This window comes from Pinus tabuliformis, chromosome 5_2, assembly GCF_031772625.1.
Source record: "Pinus tabuliformis cultivar Carrire ecotype Pingquan chromosome 5_2, CPIR1, whole genome shotgun sequence".
In the NCBI taxonomy this organism is placed as follows: domain Eukaryota; kingdom Viridiplantae; phylum Streptophyta; class Pinopsida; order Pinales; family Pinaceae; genus Pinus; species Pinus tabuliformis.
The window spans coordinates 697,885,366-697,899,817 of NC_142306.1; positions in this window are offsets into that span (position 1 = coordinate 697,885,366).

The following is a 14,452-nucleotide window of genomic DNA, read 5'->3' on the forward strand; positions in this document are numbered from 1 at the left end:
CCAAGGTTTGGCCCACCCAAATGACCTCCCAACTTTCCCAACCTTCGACCTATGGGGTCACATATTTTAAGTTTTGACCATTTTCCAGTGTGTTATAAAGTTACAAAGATCATTTTCCTTCATGATTTTACTGGGAATTCTTAGGTTTTTCAAGTGTTATTTCTAGCACTCCATTTATAATAAAATTTTAGGGAATCAGATGCATATCCTGTTCAACAATACTCATTAGTATAAATTCAAAACCACAACACTTAAAAGTGAAATTGTTTCCTAGGGACAAAGATCAGGAACAACACTCTAGCAAACAAGAAACTTACTATCCTTGACTCCATCAACTTCACCAATTGAATCAAGGCTCTAGCTTCACCTGCATATAACTAGATTCAAGTAGAAATAATGAAATCATTAGGGTTGGCAACAATAGGTTTATAGAAACCCATAGTGATATTTTTCTATGCAACCAGCTCACAAAATAGAAGAAAATATATATTAACAACTTAGAAATTAGCCTCTTCGAGGGGGAAACCTCCTTTACATTACATGAATAAACGATTCTTGGATGATGCAAATGATAATACCTCCTTGGTATATATAGAGGTCTAAGGGGTCACAGTATAATCAATCCTACATAACAATAATAATGCAAGGGTACAACAATAACAATATATGGCTTCTATGGGGCACAATAATAACAATATGGGGGATAAATGGGCACAAAAATAACAATAGGAGTTTTTAGGTTCCTATACCAATAGGTGTCATATTTCATGATTGACTGTGGAAATGCCAAATATGATCATCCTTTCCATGCTACAAAGGTTCCATATTTTCAAAAAACAGAAAAATTAAAAAAATGTAAAGAGGGTATGCCCTAAAAGAAAAATCAAAGGGCAAGAAAAATGAATTGGTCAAAAAAGAAAGAAAATGAACCCCAAACAAAAGACCAGGAAAGTGGCTAGTCAAAATGCCACTACTGTACTACTTGTTGTAAATAAGTTCAGAATGTACAATCACTAACTTCTGTCACACTTGATGGATGGCCCAACAGCTCAATCTTGGCCAGTCGATGTTTAAATTTCTTGTTTTAGCATTAGAGAATAAGGTCTGTTCAAACAGTTCAAGCTTGGCAGATCACTAGCTAGGTAGAGAAACAAGGGTGCTCAACAGTTGAATCTGAGCTCCTGGAAGGGATAAGGGTAGTCTTAGATAGGAGGGTAGTCAAAAGAAAAAGAAAGAATTGCTAGTTCAAATGCACCCAAACAAAATGAAGAAAAAATGTTAGGTGTAGCAGAATGGGTAAGTAATTCCGGTGTTGCAGAAGCAGGTTAATGATCTGTTTTGTCCTGTTGAATATGATCTATCTCATGAGTATCACAAACATCCTGGCAAAGTGGCTACAGTTCAATGGAGCATGACTGATTTCCCCTCTCATTTCCCCAAGAACACTTACTAACATCCCCTCAAGGACATTGGGATCTGCTCAGTGGTCCTAACTCATTTCATTTTATGAGAAATACTAAGTGAAACTTTGTGTTTACTTGGTCAAAACAAGCCACATTTCTTGTGTAAAATAATCACTCCATTTCCCTTTCATTTCTCTATAAACCTAAGTTATTACTTTATAAACTTAGCGTTTTTATCTACAAAACCATACTAACACCCTAACTCTATTATATAGCTCCTATTTAAACTTTTCCCCTTCCATACTATGTAAAAATACATAAAATCCCTAAAAAACTAAATATCCCAACTCCCGCCTTAATATAGCCATAACCTTGTTATTTCGGGATTATTGGTCCACCCAGGGCCAATAAGAACCCTCAATGTGCCCCACCGGGATTTGTTTAACATTTGGTTAAACAAATAACCAAAGCCGCCTGCATAAACCACATCAAACCCTGTTAACCAAGGCTTATAGCCTGCAAATAATAAAAAACATTAAAATAATGTGCGGGCCCTTTGTTATAAACCACTGCCAACTTACCTTCCCGTCAACTGTCAGATCAGGCCCTCCCCATCCAACGGCTCTCGTCAATATCGGAGCCGCTCCAATGTACGAAGATTAGCGCCCGATAAAAAGTAGTTTTCTCGCCGTACCCCGGGACGCGTGTCGGCAACCCATTGCATCGCGTCCATTCTGCCAGAAACTGCCCCCGTACATAAAGCGGTGCGATAGAAACCACAAACTGCTCCCGCCTCCCACTGACCATGTCATCCGCCCATGTCAGCGCCCACGTCACTATTTCGTCTGCCGTGTATTCCATGTCATCCGCCACGTCACCTTCCGTACCCCGCTACAGGACAAATTTACGTCATGATGACGTCATCACAAAAAGCGCCAAAAAGCTCGAAAAGGTCCAAATGTTGTTAAAAAGTCGTGAAAGTGATGGTTTTTTGTTTATTTCTATTCGTTGGTTTGCAGAGACTGTGCATGCAAATTACGACGAATTTGCCACCAAGGCTCCAGTCTGCCACCCAGGAGAGTTCACTCTGCAAGTTCGGCCCCCTCAGCTTAGTCTGCAACCACATTTCGCACCAGTCGCCTATAAAATAGGTATTTACCCAACATTCACTCGTAAACCCTATTTTTCCTAGTTTCTCTGTTAAAATCACCCGAAGAACTAAAATTCGAATTAAAGTGTGCCCCTACCTACAAATCTCTATTTTAATTCACTGTTTGACCCATTTTTCCAAAGAAAACCTACAAATTCTGTTCTCCTCTGCAAATTGCCCATTAAACTACAATTCAGGCCCATTTCCGCCTGCAAAATCTCCAAAAATTGCCCAAATATTGAGTTAAATTTGTCAAACTCACTTGCAAAAGAGCACCATTTCCTCTGTTTTATCCAGCTACCAATTAAAATCTGTAGACTTTGTCTTTTCTTTGAATTTTACCCAGTGAGGCCATTTCTATATTAAACTCAGTTTGCAAAATTCCTGTGAAAGACCCCAATGCCAGTACTCTATTTTCTGTTGTAACACAGACCCAACTTCCAATCATAAACACAGACAGTGAACCATGGAAGCTCCAGTGGCCTTGAATGTACCACATAAGGAATTGGAATGGATAACCCTTGCTGACAGGGACTTCCAAATTAAGGATATGATGGGTTACAAATCTCACCTGCAAGCCTTTTGTGAAATTAGAAATAGCTACAGAAGCAGCATTGATGTCTTGGGAATTTGGGAGTCCAACATGCCTATCTATTACCTCCCTTCAGTAAATCTGCTCCCTGATTTCATCCATTTATGCTATGCAAATTATGAACCCGCAAAAAGAGCAGTTATGGCTCCATCTGGGACTGTACTCTTCTATATCACTCCTCAATCCATAAATGAGATGTTGAACTTCAAGCCAACTCAGCCTCTGGCTCCTCTCACCATGAAATTCTTGCTTGACCAAGGTGCCAAATTGCCCAGCTCAGAGATAACTAGAATTGTACAGTTGTTTATGAAACCAAATTGCCAGCCTGACCAGCCTCCTCCTTATCTCCAAGTCTGGTTCAATGAGGCAAGGAGACTCATTATAGACATGATATCCTATATTTTAGGATTCAAAACCAGTGAGTATGTTGATGAAACTATTTTAGTATTGATGTCCATATTCACTCCAGGACAGCCCTCTGCTGTCAAGAATGATTATGCCACCTTCATAGCAAATAAAATCCATGAGCAATTCATGAATTTGGAGAGAGAAAGAGTGTTCAAATACACATCCTACATGTATCATTTGTTGCTGTACTATCAACCTGATAGTTTCCAACTTCCTCTTAAAAGATTGGACCTCAAAGGAGAAAGGAGGTCCACAACTCCCCATATACATATTGTGAGTTCATTGACCTGTTCATATATCTAGCCAGTTCTTTGTTGATAACAACCCCTCCTGCCAGGCTCTCTGCTGAAACGCAGAAAATTTTACATCTCTCAAAGGAATACAGTATTGGTGACTGGTATTTTTACCAAAACCACACAGTGATCAGGATTTATGGTTGTGAGTTAACTCCTTACAAGCTGCCGAAGTATGTCCCTATGAGACTCTTTGCCCTGGAATACTACCGGCAATTTAGTAGTTCAGACTTAACTCATTTCTATGGGGCTAGGAAAAAAGCACATCTTAAGATAAGACATCAATTGGGACCTTTTATCTTCAATAAAAGGGAAGAAGCCTGGGAAGAAGCAGATAAGATATTAAGAGATCAACTTATGCTGAAACAAAGTTTTCATTGGTCACCATATGACCCTGAACATTTCATAAGTTTTAGAAGAGTCAAAAACAAGCTTACAGGATATCTGCACCACAAAATCTCTGAGATTGAACAATATGCTAATCAACAGGATTGGGTAGAAGGCACACTAGTTGAAGAGCTTACTAAAGAAGAGAAATTAGAAAAAACAATGAAAGAGCTTGAGAAAACACTTGACCTGGACTCTTTTGGATAGGTCCCTTTCACACTACCTCAGCGCCTTGGAGCGAGCACATCATCTGCCACAACTTCACAACAACCTGCCCAAGAGAGTACTCCACCTGCAGGGACATCCAAAGGCAAGGAAGTACAACATTTAGAGCAGCAAGATACAATGGCAGACCGACCAGATACAGCAAAGGAGCAAAGTCAAGGGCAAGGTCCTTCAACACAAACAAAGGTACCTGAAATCCCTGTGTTACAAACTCCTCTCAATGAGGAAAGAGCCAAGAAAAGGGACAGACAAGAAGAGACACCTACAGGTGGATCAGCAGAACAGCAAGGGGAAAAGAGGCAAAGGTTGAATCCTTACTCTGAGGAAGAATTGGCAGAAGAGACAGCAGGCAACTTAAGGGGTGAGGAGACAACTGAACAGCAGGCTCCTCCAATTTTGGAGACATCAACTAGTTCATATCAGCAAGAGCAAGAGAGGCAGCATGGTGTGGAGGTTACATCCACCAAGCAACAGAGCAAACAAGGCTCGGATATCAAGAAAGCATTCACTGAAATAAAGGCTAGAAATGAGCCAGTAAGGTTCCAGCTTTATAATCAATTGATGAGAATGGCTCCCACCAATCAACAAAGGCTAATGGCATCCTGTGATATCCAAGAAGGGAAAATGACCCTTATTCACTTCAGGCCTATAATGCAGCAGCCACAGTCAGCTGTTGATTATATTAGGACCAATCTGGAAGTTCTCTCTAAAGACATCCACCCAATGGACCAGATTGAGTTACATAAACAAACCGGAGAAATGGTATACTCTACCTTGGCAGACAAAGCATTATTGGCTCACAGACTGCAGAATTCATTGCACAATACTTCTGCCCAATTGGAATTGGAGAAGGCCTCCTCATTAGCTAAGGATAATAGAACCAAATCCATAGAAGAAATTATCATTGAGCTGGGACATGATCCCAAGGATCCCAAGGGCATACATGCCTTAATAGAAAAGAAAGAACAAGATATTGTGGCCCTCAGAAAGCAGATCAAGCTGGCAATTACAATGCACCCTTAGACCACAGAAGTTGCACAGCAGAAAGAAGAGGAGGATGTAGTGAGTTTGCTAATGAGGATGAATGACAGACTGACAGAAACAGAGAAGGAAATGGAGATAGCATTACAATGAAAACAAGGAGAATTCGCCTCCCAGCCACCAGAAATGGCTCCAATAAGCACAACAGCTCCTCTTACAACTACAACAGCAGTCCCTCCCAGTGTCCCAGAATCAACAGCAGGTACCTCAGCCTCAGCAACAACTATAGCAGCCACAACAACAATACCAGATGCCAGCCTGAGCATGGAAGAGATGATGAAGGAAATAAAGGCTTTAGAACTCCAAATGGCAGATTTAAAAGAAGCCAAAGAAAAACTGGCCAAAATAGAGGTAAATTATGATAAATCAAAAATAACTGTGGTTGAGAAAACAAGAGAAGTAAAGACCCTAGAAAATAAGGTAAAATCCTTGGAGAAGGACCTTACTCTTCACAAAACCCTGGCAGAAATCAAAACAATCTTATGGACTAAAATTTGCCAGTCCATCACTGATCAATGGACATCAATACAAACTATTCATGACCAGATTGAGTTGATAGGGATAGCTCAATTTGAAACTCAAAAATCTAGAGCATTATCGGCAAACAAGCCCGAACAGGCCAATAAACTAATTCATTTTTTGAATACTCATACCAGAGAGCAGCTAGCAGCTCTAGATATTCAGGACAGAACAGGTACAATTTTGACTGTAAAAAAGGTGCTGACCATGAGGAATTTCGTACAAACTTTAGAAAGAAAGTGCCAAGAAATGCAGACAGAAATAAATGCCTTCAGAGAAAAGTTTGCAGTGTTGCAGAGCAAAGGGTTACCCAGCTTATTGACCAGCAATGGGAGACTATTGACACATGAACAGTATGCTCACAGGGTAAATACCTATGTCACCAATCAAATTACAGCATCATCAAGCATTTCAGAAGAGACAGTACCTCCCTTTGGACAGAGTTTATATGACAAATTAGAAAATTTGTTCTACATTGAACATGAGATGACACATCTTTTTGAAGTCCAGCCCAATTACTACAGGTATACTGAAGCTGATGAGACATTAATTAAACTACAAAGACACCAGTTGCCAACAGATCAATGGTGGCAGGGCATGTTGGAGATTTTACCAAGGTAGTGTTGGCACTAATTCTTTTTGTTTGTCTGCATTTAATCAAATTTAATGCGCGTGCCACCTATCATAAATATGAAGACAACAAGGAAGGTGTTCACGCCAAAACGCATTAAAGAGAAATCGGGCACAGATGGAAGGGCCAGGACAGCAACACAGGAACGTGGGATAAAGAAACAACTACCAGCCGACTTATTAAGTCCAAAAGTCAAATATATCAGACCACCTAAGGTAGCCAGCACAACGCAAGTTACTTCTGCATTGATTATTGTCGGTTTTCAATGCCATCTACTGCCTTTAAAGAAGTAGATGGATGAATTTAATGCTTGATATTTTGTAACTCTTTTTTTATAAATACCTCCTCAAGAGATGTATTGTTGTTGGCTGGTGAATATCATTCTGGACCTGCGCTGTAATTTTGAGAAACTTTCTGAATAAAGATTGCTGAATGCTTTGCTGGTGAACTTTCTGGTTGTGGAATTAATGGCAGAAGAATTTGTTGCAGAATTCTCGTGTTACTTCATGGATCAATAAGTCTTTTAACTCTTGTTTATTGATCTTATGTTTTACATATCATCTATATATCATGTTCTAATTGCAGGAAAAAAGAATAACCCAGAAATTTACTTGACTGCACTTTGCGTTCAATTCCTGTCAATTTTTATGTTTTCTACAGGACCAGCATAGGCAAGAATTCTTGACTGCTCTTGTCTCCCTGGTTCTTTCACTCTAAATATCATCAAGGAATTCTTCACTACTCCTTGGTAATGTTTATTCAATTTCTCTCTGTTAGCATAATGAAAGATTCTTGATTGCCTTTCATTCCCTGACTTCATTTCATCTTATTCCAGCTTGAAAATTGTTTTGTGTTTAATTATCTTGCTCTGCAGTCCTCCTTTTGCCTAAGAAACCATACCAGAGGTTCATTTTCAACTGACTCCATCAACCCAATGGTCTGAACTTCTCTCATGTTGCAACCTTGTTCTACTGAATGCCATCTTCCAAACACCAAACAAATACTTGTGCTTCATAACTAGCCTAACGTATAACAAAACAAATCTAAATCATAAAGAGAGAGCCCTCTCTGGTTGCAGATTGGCTAGAATTTGCAGCTAAAAGACTGGTTTGTGGTTACCTCGCTCGTATTCCCTTTTCTCAAGATCTTTTGGGGAACAACCTGAGTGATAACAAGGGCTACACTAACTATAAAAATAAGGCACTAGTAGGAAATGGCTAATTAGTTACCAAAAAAGTGACTAAAATTTGCATATAAATGACTATTTTTCAGTCAGTGACCAATAGTAGCTAATTTACAATGTCTTATAACACGACCAACTTTTAGTCATTTTTAGCTTAGTCATTAATTGGTTGTATCAATTTTATCATCTAGTAATATATTTAGTCATAAATTTGGTCATTAATTTAGTCACTAATTACTGCAATTAATGACCAAATATACAACAAAATATATTACTATATGATTACCCGAGAAAACCAATTAATGACCAAAAAAATATGACTAAAATGTTGGTCGTGTTATAAGATACTGTAAATTAGCTACTAATAGTCATATATATGCAAATTTTAGTCATCGTTTGAAACTAATTAATGACCAAAGAAATATGACTAAATTTTGGTTGTGTTATAAGATACTGTAAATTAACTACTAATAGTCGTATATATGCAAAATTTAGTCGTCATTTGTAATCACAAATTTATCATTTGTAGTAGTCATTTATCTTTTTTGGTAGTTTCATATTCATTATATAAACGACTGATTTAGTAGTTTCTATTCATTTCATTTTGATTTCATTAATAACCATTATAAATGACTAATTTAGTCATATATTAATTGTATTTTTGTTCATCATTAATCAATATAAACTACTAATTTAGTAGTTTTAGATTGATTTTGTGTTCATTATTAATCAACATAATTAATTAGAATGATTTTATAACTAAAAAAAAAAATCATACAATGTGCATGTTCATCTAATATGAAAACACAAAGTTACATATGTTAATTACAATACTAAATAATATCATGTGCAAATATAAATAATTTCAACCACATAAATTTTATTATATAAATTGTCAAGTATTACAACATGAGTTTCCAACTTAATATTGGTTGGACTACATTTTACACATGAAATATTGTTTTATCACTTCAAAACATTATCACTGTCTTGCCAAGACATTGCAAGTGAATTCACCAACTCTGAAGACTTGATCATCAGTCTCTATGTGTGTGTCTTATGCAGGATATTGGCTCTAAGGGTATCACTAGACTAGTTCTCTTCTCTCTCTTTTTACATTTGTCGCTCCAGTGTAATTTCTCTCCTCTTTCTTCAATTCCTGCTTCTTACCATCAATACTGAGTTCCTCTCCTAAAAACAAAAGAAGATACAATGCAAAGTATAAGACATGAAAGACAATGAATACTTGAATATAAACTAAAATAGACTATAAAATATTTATACGACATATACCTCAACATCAACAATGTCAATGCCATTTTCCCCCATAAAGCAAGAAACTTGAACAAGTTTTCTTTAGTTGGGCAATAGTGGCCACTATGTGGCCTGATGACCTATATAAAAAAAACAAATAAAACATCACCATAAAAAATAACACCTTAATAACTTAGTATTCAACCTTTAGAGAAAGCTTAGGCACAATCATGTCATCTAAGTTACATGCTAAAAAGTTCAGGTTGTAGATAACTTGTTAAAACAAATAATCTTAGGTGAGATGTCTAATCCTTCTCATTTTATTCGCAACAACATTTCATTCTCTAACGCATGAACTTGGTCAAGTATATAGACAACCTATGCCCAAATAACAACATGAAAGTAAACTTTTTAATAGTCATGAAAATATTTTAACACAAAACAACTAAAAGGATTTCAATTAATATCATGTAATACTAAACTCATCTTCAAGCTTTGGATGTTTTTTAAATGTACATAATACCAAGTATTTTCAATTTCATAATTAAAAGACAAACCAAAATCAAAAGAAACATTAAAAATATAATCAAACAATAAAGAGAGGATATCATGGAATGAACATTGCAATTATAAAAAAATTGTTTACCTATCCACTAGTGTCTTGTCTAGCATTCCTAAAACATTTGCTTGCCCAAAATAACCATGAGGTGAAAGAATCACAATATTAAAAACCACAAGAATCCCTACTAGAAACATTTCCAAAGTCGATGGCTCAAGTGCCTGAAGGATCTCAAACAACAAATGAATCATATCCAAAACATTCTCTACATTGTCTCCCCATCCTTTTTCCAATCCCATTTCCAGTAACCTGCCCACACCAGAGTCGAGTAACAATCAAACGAAGGCATTGAAATTTTTTTATCATTTATATCTATAAATTTTGAATTTTATTTGTTTCAAGAACATATTAATTCATATTTAAAACCTTCATGTCATGAGAAGGTATCAATCAAGGACATCAGAAAAATCAGCCTTAATGAGGTCCTCAAACAATTCCTACAATATCAATATTTTTCTTGTTGTGATATCTTGGGTAGAAAAAATAACATATATGCAAAAGAAAAATCCATATATTACTTATGTTTAAAATTTGTATATGGTGCATTCTTAGGCAGATTTTTAAGATGTTCCTCTGCCTTTACCAAAGAAGACTATAGCTTGGTTAACCTTTGTATCCTTCCATTCAACATCAATTTCTACAAGATAAATGTCATACATTATTATTTCCCATTTCTCAACATGCTACAAATGATAAATTGAAAGTCACATAAAACCAAGAGCAAACCCTTTTTTCTAACCAAAACAAACAAATGAATAGTGCCTCTAATAAAACTTCACACCTCAGAAATTACTATGCCACGTGCTTAGGCTAAAGCTGAGATTCTTTGAACCATATTTAGATCATATTTAATGGGATATTCATATGTTTATCGTGATGTCAATTTGGTGTTAAAAGAAATATATAAATCCAGGTTATTATCAGAAAAATTCAAGTATGATTCAGGAAAAAAAATTAAAAAATAAATAAATAAACAAACAAAACGTCATTGCAAGGTAGTGGAGAGAAACCATCACATATCTTTGTTAAAATAAATAAGAAACAATAGAGAAAGGATTGGATGGATGCTTCCCTCATGCCAATACTAGTCCAAGGATGCTACAATAAGATCGATAGAGAAATAGAAGTACAGGGAAGAAACCAGGATGGATAGATGACACATACCCAAATGTCACATCAACTTCTAAAAAAAGAGGGAAAAGAAGGTCGCGGGATCAGAGAGATCACTAACAACAAGGGCCTAGAAAGCATGCCCAAAAAAATAAAAGTAATGTATAAGGTAAGCACAAGACTGGTTAGTTGGTCACATTAAACTTCAACTAACCACACAAATTAAATTTCAGTGACAAAGCCCACAACAAGCCACATTCTAATAGCATCCTTACCATGTCATTATGATGAACTAAATTTCCATATTATAGTATTAGTAAGTTGCGTAAAGCCAAATAATCCACAATTATTATGTCAAACACAATATCTTCTATAGTGCCCAAAATCCCTTGTATCAACTTCACTCCAACACTAGAGCAAGACGCAATTATCATCATGACCCTCTCCAATAATGTAATAATGGCATAAATGTCCATTAGAGTAAATTTTATAGATGTATTGTGGTTAATTAATGTAAAGTGGCCCAGTCATTAATAAAAGCCTACTATGATGGTTAATAAATAAAATTCATTATGTTCATTATGTAAGGTCCACTAATGGTGGATTAGTGCAACAATAGCTAGAGTGGTTGTAACTAGTGATGGAGTACTCCTCATGTAATCAAGGGATTTTTATCTATCATGCTTTGGCACTTGTATTGGAGGTCATCCCATTTGAAGTGGTTGGGAGAGATTGCCCTCACTTGATTAGTGTGGATAATAGAAATCCGATGATGTCCAATTGTGTGTTCCTTCTATTCTTGTTATTATTATGCACTATCGATCTTAACAAGTAGTATCAAAGCAACAATTTGAGTCATGTGAAATCATTTTGTTTTGTTTTTTGCAGATTATCTTGTGGTAGCATTTATCCTTGCTTGGAAGCCATATTGTAGTCGCACCAAATGCCATCAGAAGTGTAGTTGTGTCACCATTTCCAAAATCGGTTATAATTGCAATTCTGAGCCATATTGAGGAAGTTACAATCATTTTAAGTTGTGGCCTCAAAACCGTAGCCAAAAAAATGAGATTAGTTGATTATTATATTGTGGCATGACTTTAGTCTTTCTTTTTGTTTAGGAGCCTAATTGCAATCACACCAGTGTTATCCAAAGCAAAGTTTTGATGTCATTTTTAGATTGGGGTCATAATAGCAATTTTAAGTAATATTGAGGAAGATATACCCTTAAAAAGTCAACTTTCCAGCTCTACAAGTTTTGGCTGTCAAAACTGGAAACTTTTCTCGTGGCTTGATTTTCTCTCTACTTGTGAACCAAATTGAGGTCATTCCAATGCCACTTGAAGCAAAGCATTAATGTCATTTCTAATTTGGGTTCATCGTAGTTATTCTAAGCAATATTAAAAGAGTTGCAACCACTTTATGTTGTTCCATTCAACCACAAAAGCCTAGTGGAAAAAGGAGATCCATTGAATATCAATATATTATTCCCCCTCATTGATGAATATTTGGATTTATGGGAAACCTACATGGAAGGAGTCCCTGAAAAAAGCTTCTACAGCCTATGAAGAGTGTAATCAAAAGTGCTTAATAGAACTTGAAGAAATGTTGAAGGAGAACCATGATCACTCAAGCATTGAAGTCATTCAAAATGAAAAACTACTTGTCATTCACCCCATTACACAAAGTACATAAAGCATGTATTCTAAATTTTAGTGATTGTGAGACAACAAATTTGAACTTTTTAAGTTAAGTTCAATAAAGGAATGGCATGAGAAAACACTACTTCCAATTCCACCTGTTATCATTTGAAGCTTTTGAAAAACAGAATTAGAGAACATCCTTGTTGACATGAGCCTGAAAACCACTTAACATGGTCAAAACCCTCTTCACCAACATTATGGTTACAATGGAAGCAATAAATGACCTTTATCAAGGAGCGCTCAAGCTAGGAGGCTAAATGCACTTTGAAAAATAAAGTTGTGTTTTACTTAGTGACTAAGTAATAGGACACCTCCAAACAGGCCTCATATCTTGTATCCTAGTGTCAGACACCAATACGTGAGGATACATGTCTGACACGTTTGGCACATGTCCTCTTCATAGGACACCAACCAAACACATGTCTGACACATGCCCTAAACAAAAAGGAACAGAATGAAAAATATAAGATAGACAGTCATGGGAAAGAAGGAAATCACTTCATATCCTTTAGTGAGATTCCTGATATTCCCAAGAAAGAAACTCAGAGAGGTAGCAAGGTCAATAGAAACATCCTCAAATATTATCAGCCTCAAGACTATCTTGGAGTCTCCCAAGTACCCTAGAATGAGCAACAACTAGCCCAATTTCTCAGCTAAAGACAGAGAAGTAGGGTAGGTGCAATCTGACATCTCATAATGCAAATAAAAGACTAGAAAATTGGAGGAAACTAATACAATGTTATCCAAGTCAATGGGGTACTTGAAGGAGAAGGTAAGGGAAGTAGAAATCGTGCAGAACATCAACCTCCATTCACAAGGTGAGTAGCAGAAAAATTGGATAGCTGCAACAAAGGAGAAATTGAGCTATTGAGGAGTTGAACCAACCCCTAATATACCAAATTAGTGAGATCAAAGAGGGCCATGATAACCCCCCACATAATAGAGAGAGCAGAGTGAGTAGCATATGGAAAAGCCACCAACCAATAAATCATGATTTCTAATCATCATACAAAGCAATAAGCCAGTCATTTTTGACATCTAAGTTGTTTTCTATCTTAGCAAATGTTGGGATTTTGTATAAGGCTCTGCCTTCAGTTTGTCTATATCTTCATCTACAAGAATGATAGTCAAGTAGAAATGGGTTATGATTCCCATCTTGTAGTTCATAGTAAGAACCATAGTAAGTTGCAGGCATGAGGAATATTTATTACAAATAGAGATAGCAGATAGATTCATTTGGGAATTCAAGAAGGGGGTTTTCTGTATAGAATTACCTTGGTATAATGAGAGTAGAACTCATAAATTGATGGTGTTGGTATCACAGAGAAAAAGGTAATGAAAGGGATTAGGTGAATATCGTAACCATTTTGAATTAGTTGAAATCTTCGTGTATATGAAATGGGCACAAGAGCCTGAAGCAAAGACTTAATGTGGAGAAGGGCATGATTTCAAAGCTAGGAATTATGAGATGAAATACTAACATGGAATTCACAATGTGCCCATAAGGTGGTAGTCTAGATAAAGACACTGTAGAAAAGGAACAAAAATGCGGAAGCATGGTTGCATTGGGAATTCATGAAAGAGTATCTCTGTGTGAGATGTGAAACACCCATTTTGAGTGTATTGGATGGAACAAAGTCCAAAGTGGAATATCAAGGTAAATATGAATAAATGATTGAATGTTAGAAGTTTGAAAAGTTGGCCAGCATTTTGGGTGGCATCGTGATGGCATCACTTCCTCTTGTATTTGAGTTGCAAGCTCTCACGTAGGTTCCAAAACAAGTACTGTGGCCCATCTGAATGTTGTTACAATTTCATCGAAGATGAATAAATACAGGTAAAAGATAACGTAATGTTTTCCCAAAACCTGTTTTGGTAATGGCTACTATGTCTTGATTTTTCATAGCAATAGGCCATGATTGTGCCTATATTGGAGT